Below are 6,319 nucleotides of genomic sequence, written 5' to 3'. Positions count from 1 at the left end.
ATAATATGGTGAACCACAGGAAAGTCCAAGAACAAAGGAGAGGAGCATTCTTTGATAGAGGAAGGGAGAAAGTTGAGAGGGGCTGGTTTGAATGAAAGTTTATTGAAGGAGATTGAGAGTTGCAGGTTGTGGGGTTGTGGTGGCTTCTCATTGGCTACTTTGCAGCGATTTATCATTGGCTGAGCTGTTGCTGGGCCGGAAGAAAATCTTCCTTCTTTTTGCAGGGGTATGTAAATTAAGTTGTGACAGGCAGTACAGGTGTGATGGCTCCCTCTTCACTTTAAATGAGGTTTTCCTTTATTTATTTTCACATTTCCCCTTTTAATTAATATCTTTCCATGAAAACACTGCTAATCAAGAATTGGGTTTTTCATATTTAGTGGTTTGGTCCCTCGGTGTTAGGAAGGACCTTTCCTGGTTGTCATGTCCCACATCAGAGGAAAAGTGTACAGACTGGAACTGTTGAAGACACATCTGAATAACAACTGCCATTTCCCAGTTAAAGTCTGTATCTTTTGAAGGTCATAAGCATTGGAGATCATCTCAAAGCGTTGAGCTAGCATCCCCTTATTGGGTACATCATTTCCATAAGGGTTTGGCAGGCAATAGGTACAAAGCTTAAAAAATAATTACACAAAACAGGATTAAAAGTAATATGACAAATCCAGTTTGTATGATGGTTCTAAACCAGGATCCTAGACTTGAAGGTAGCCAACTGAACAAATTGCAGGACCGTGGATAATCAGGTGAAATTTGTTACAACCAGTGTGCTTGTTCCCTTATCTTGTGTAATTGAATTTCTACTTCTCCAGAGGCATTTATCTATGCAACAGGTGATATTTACTATTGCATAAATGCCTCCTTGTTCATCCGGTAAGTAATCAAGGTCTATGTAGTTGTCCAAAACTACTTTAGCCAGTGAGTCAAGTGATTGTTTTGGGGCTGCTGTTGCTTTGGCTGTGGCATTGAACAGCTCTCCTAATATAAGGGAAAGATTTCTGACCACATGTTCATTGGCACTTGATCTGACGGAAGGGAGAAAGACTCTCCCTATGGAGGCAAGCCCAGAGTCATGTATGTCTCTGGGTTGTTCTTGTCTGAATTTATGCTTCAGGACTGGAAAGGTAACAGCCATGGAGGCCAGTATAATTTTAAGGATCTGTAGGTCACACAGGCAGTTTTATTCTGGTTACTCTTACCTTGTGTCCCTTTCTTTCATAAAGCCTGGAGACAAAATTTCTCAAATTTGGGTGTTAATCAGAGACAGGGAAATGGACCAGGGAGTCTCTAGCGTCATGGACAGATCAGTTGTTGATGACAATTCGAGCAGTCTGAAAGGTTATCCCTCCCTCCCCTTAGCAATGGCCTGAGATACAGATGATGACATCTTTCCAGGTCAATGCCAGAGTAAAGGAAAGAAAGGGAAGAAAAAAGTGTTTAATGTTTAGCCAAAGTATGAAGTCTTGATCTAGCATTTTGAGAGGAAGTAGTCTACCTCAATATCAGATACTTCTCTTCCTACTCTACTTTATTTGGAGGTCTCCGGCTTCTGTACACGAGGTCAGATGGAGCCTTTTTCAGCTGTAAGATGTGTATCTAAGGTTCAAGTCCCTGAAGTTTGGTTGCTATCTGAGTAGTGAGGAGGACCTAATACGGTCCCTTCCAAGGATATTCAAGAGCAATCTTTGTTCTTAGTGATTGAAATGTTACTTCGGAGATTTGTAACCAGATATTTGAGGAAACTAGAAAAATTCAGGATCTAGTCAGTTTACAGCTAGATAACAAAACCTCAAGTACAATTAACAGGATTAGAATCTAATATAGACAAAGGTGTGAAAATAAGTTTTCTCTCCAAAATTGCCCCCATTTTTATCAAAGATAGTGACAGTAAAACTAATTTATTTTCATTGAACTTGGCCTGTTTATTTACTTAAATGCACCAATAATAGTGATGGGCCATATAAGCTCTTTTTATGACTGCTTTGTTAGAACTTTTTATAAGGAATCTCAGATTGAGCTCTTAACAACCTCTCAAGACCAGGAAGCCAAGTCCAAGTCCAAGTCTAAGTAGTTCCTTAAAGCTATCTGGTTATATCTGAGTCTATGCATGCCTCTCTCATATGTGATATTCCAGTCAAAGCATTGGTAATATAGCCAATATTTCTAATTGCCTTGTTACAAGGAGAATAGATTCTTATTAAATTCATGTAAATAACTATATTTTTGTGAAAAGAATGCTCCAAATTTCCAAATTTTGAAGGGATCAGGAAGAGAAAAAGAAAAACAAATGTTTTATCTTTGTCTACATAATGTCTACATAAGTCATAGATAGCTTAAGAGAAAAGTTTTCTTAAATCTGAAAAAAAACCATTAAGAAGCCAGCATTCTTTCAAACAAAAAAATGATAAAAAATTATAATCTTCCTCCTCAGTTCATTTAGTCCCATGTAATTAATACTTGTTCTGTTGAATTCAGTTTTTCCATTAGTTCTGGAAATTCTTACTCAGTTCAGTTTTATGATCTGAAAGTTTTCAGAAGCCTATACTTGTCAAAAGTCCTGTCCTTAAATTTCCTTGACATTAAAGTACTTTTGCGGGAATGCTTTTGTAAAAGCGCCAGAATAAAGCAATACCTGTCTGTAAATGACAAAAGACTAAAAATGGCAATGGTTAAAGATCTGATGAGAGTTCATTATATGGCAGTTGGCAAGGAAATTTGGTTATTTCTGTGACATGCGTTTAAGATAGTAACTAAAATTATGACTGATAATGTCACACCAGGACATATCAGAATTTTAGGAATTTTATACAATTTCTAGAACACATATTAGCATTCACCCATTCACCAATGCTTTCTCACAGAAAAATTTCTTGCCATGACACAAAACCTGTACTAATAGAATCAAAGATCTTCAGTTTCTCTGTAAAAGCTCGCCAAATTGGATAAACTTATGTTCAGTATTTAATGTTTCAGTGTTTTACCTTATTTGGAAATCATTCAGATATTCAGTGAATTTAGCTCATGATTTAACTGAACTTAACAAAACTTTAAAAAATGTATTATTATTATTGAGGTAACCTTGGTTTATACCATTATATAAACTTCATGTTTACAACATTGTATTTCTACTTCTATGTACTCTATAGTGTGCTTATCACCAAAAATTTAGTTTCCATTTGTCACCATTCAGCTGACCCATTTATCCCCCCGCCAACCCCATCCAGTATTCACTACTCTTCTCTGTATCTACGTGTTTGTCCCCGTTTGGTTTGTGTTTTTCATTTATTTTGTTTGTTTCTTTGCTTTTTATATTCCCCATGAGTGAAAACCAACAGTATTTGTCTTTCTCCAACTGACTTATTTCTCTTAGCATAATACCATCAGGGTCCATCTATTTTGTTGCAAATGGCAAGATTTCATCCTTTTTATGGCTGAGTAGTATTCCACTGTATATATACCACATCCTTTATCCCTCTTCAGGGCTTCCTGATTTCATTTTAAATGAAGTTTTCTTTTATTCATTTTTGCAAGACAAAAATTTATATTCATAATATATGAAAAAGCCTTTTAATTACAGAAAGACTAAAACCTAATTAAAATACTGAGAAAATATTTGAACAGACATGTAATCAAAGTAGAATAACTAATAAGCACATGAATGGATGTTTAGCATCTGTAGTCATTTGAAGAATTCAACTTAAAACTATAATGAAATAACATTACACATCCGTTAGAATGGCTAAAATGAAAAAGGGTGACAATACCAACTGTTAGCAGGGTATGGAACAATTGGAATTCTCATACGCTGCTAGTAAAATGTAAAATGGTATAACCACTTTGGAAAACGAGTTAACATTTTCTTAAAAAGTTAAACATATATCTAATGTACAAACCAAGAGAAAGAAAAAGTATATGTCTCTGCAGTGATTCGTATTTGAATATTCATAGCAGCTTTATTTGTAATAGCCCCATACTAGAAACAATTCAAATGTCCATAGACAAAAGAATGGATAACAAGATATAAGATAGCTAAATAATATAATACCACTTAATTAAAAGGAAAAAAACTCTTAATATGTGCAACAAAAATGATGTATCTGAAAATAATTATGCTTAGTGAAAGAAGCTAGACAAAAGCAGTGTATACTCTATGATTCAATTTGTATTAAATTCTAGAAAATACAAGTAAACCATATGGACCTAAATAAGTCAGTGGTTGTCTGGTGATACAAGTAGAGGGAAGGATGATTTGAAAACAGGTATGACGAAAGTTTTGCAGCAATGGAAATGTCTGAAGTAATGATTGTGGGTGAAACTTCATGAGTATGTATGTGTGTGTGTGTGTGTGTGTGTATATATATATATATACACACACACACACACACACACACACATACATACATTATCCTGCACAGATGTCAAGTATATAATTTGATATCCATCTGTCTATCTATCTATCTATCTATATCTACTTGTTATCACCAGGCAACCACTGACTTATATATATATCAAATTATATACTTAAAATCTGTGCAGGATAATGTATATACATTCTCTCTCAGTAAAGTAGTAAAATCTAAAAATATGTATTTTATGGAGTAACTATTGACTAATGTGGTAGAAGAGGTGGTGAATAAATGCCCCCAATTCAAACCATAGGACAGAAAATTCTGAAGCACTCCTACATACTGAGAAGTTTGAGGATGCTGGCCCAGGGAGTACATCCACAGCATCTTTCAAGTTTGCTTCAAGCTGGTGTGCTTCCTCCTGGGATGGACCTGACTCATTTACAGGGAATATCTGTCCCAATCCTGGGTCAACCCTTTTACCCTTTACCTGCCACTAGTCACCCTCTCCTAAACCCTCATCCTGGGACACCTCTGTATCTGGCAGTGAGGCAACAGCAGCTACAGTGCTCACTTCCTCCAGGCTTTGGTTCCCAGGCAGCTGCTGTCAGCATTCAGACGATGACTCAGAATGTGCCCAGCCGGTCAGGCCTGCCTCAGGTGCACTCCCAGCTAGAGCACCGCCCCAGCCAGTGGAACAGTTCCGCCGTGGGCCTTGCCAAACGGTGTGGCTCAGATGTGCTACAGCAGCCCCTGCCCTCCATGCCCGCCAAAGTCGTCAGTGTAGATGAACTGGAGTACCGACAGTGAGCAGGGCAGCAGGCTTGCCTAAGCCTGGACCTTATGGTGGCACCCTGGGCAGGACGCTGCTTCCTCATCTCATGTTGGTTTGTGGGCTTTTACTTTGTAGCACTCTGTGTGAAGCTGTTTAAGGGCACCCAGGCACCTGGTGTTGTCTGCATTATGATAGAAAGAACTTATTAACCAATCGAGTGGAGCCTACATGGTCTGAATACAGGATGCAGTGTTGTCAGTCCTGAATACAGGGAAGTCTTTTCTTGTAACACATATGAATGAAGTGTTGGTGTCTTCACCAAGAGGTGGCACCTTAAGAGTTCTGAGGAAGTAAATGTATAGACCCTTATGTACAGACCTGTGTATAAACAACTTTTGTACATACATATAGGATAGCTTTTCTGAACTTACACAGCTGTCGATAAAAGTAGCTGATATTAGTTACGCCTGTGTCAACAGTTTTGATTGTTTTTCACTTGTACATTTGGGACTTTTTCTTTTGGTTGATTAAAGTTGCATATGCTAAGTGTGTGAATGAAAAACAAAAAAGTTGCCTAAAGCATTGGTCAGCTTGACAACATACCCCAATACTGGTTTCCTTCTTTCTCTGTTACATTATTTCCCATCCTCTGCTCTTGTTCCCTGGAATCAGTTCTGGAAATAAACTACTATATGTAAGCCTTTTTCTCATAGGCTGCTTTCTGCTGGCTACTCAAGGTAGGGTATATGTCTTTTCTTCAAAGTCTCTCTGTACTATAAATATGGCTGATGATATAAATGGTGAAGGTCTGGCAATATATTTCAATACAGAAAGTATTTTTGAGTGATGCCTTCAGGAAAGGAAGAACTGTCTTCTGTAGATTTCTAAATATGTTCAATTGAATTATTCATCTGAAACTTCTCCAACTTTAAGTTGTTCCCCAACTTTACTTTGTGTAAATGTAGCATGTTAAGAGATATATTTCCAGCCCATATGAGTGAAAGGAGTCACTTGAGCTCCTGTGTTAAATGAGAATGTGCAAACTTGCAACCTGCTTTAGTGCTAAGCGAAACAGATGTGTTTTGTGCATTTCATTCAAGGATATTAGTTTGCACATTTATTTCCCCAAGGTCAAAACAAATGGGTACTGTGTATCTTTTCATCCAAACAGGAAAATGTTCCCCAGGAAAGCTTTGGT

General features: G+C 37.3%; 1 pseudogene; it reads left to right on the top strand.

Annotated features, from left to right (window-relative positions):
* The first annotated feature begins 4,703 nt into the window (after positions 1-4,703).
* Positions 4,704-5,156, top strand: LOC112393690 (eukaryotic translation initiation factor 4E transporter pseudogene; annotated as a pseudogene).
* The last annotated feature ends 1,163 nt before the right edge of the window (positions 5,157-6,319 follow it).

This window comes from Neophocaena asiaeorientalis, unplaced genomic scaffold (genome assembly GCF_003031525.2).
Source record: "Neophocaena asiaeorientalis asiaeorientalis breed wild unplaced genomic scaffold, Neophocaena_asiaeorientalis_V1.1 scaffold7, whole genome shotgun sequence".
NCBI classification, from domain to species: Eukaryota; Metazoa; Chordata; class Mammalia; order Artiodactyla; family Phocoenidae; genus Neophocaena; species Neophocaena asiaeorientalis.
The sequence above is the reverse complement of the archived record's forward strand: the minus strand, read 5'-3'. Positions and strand labels throughout refer to the sequence as shown.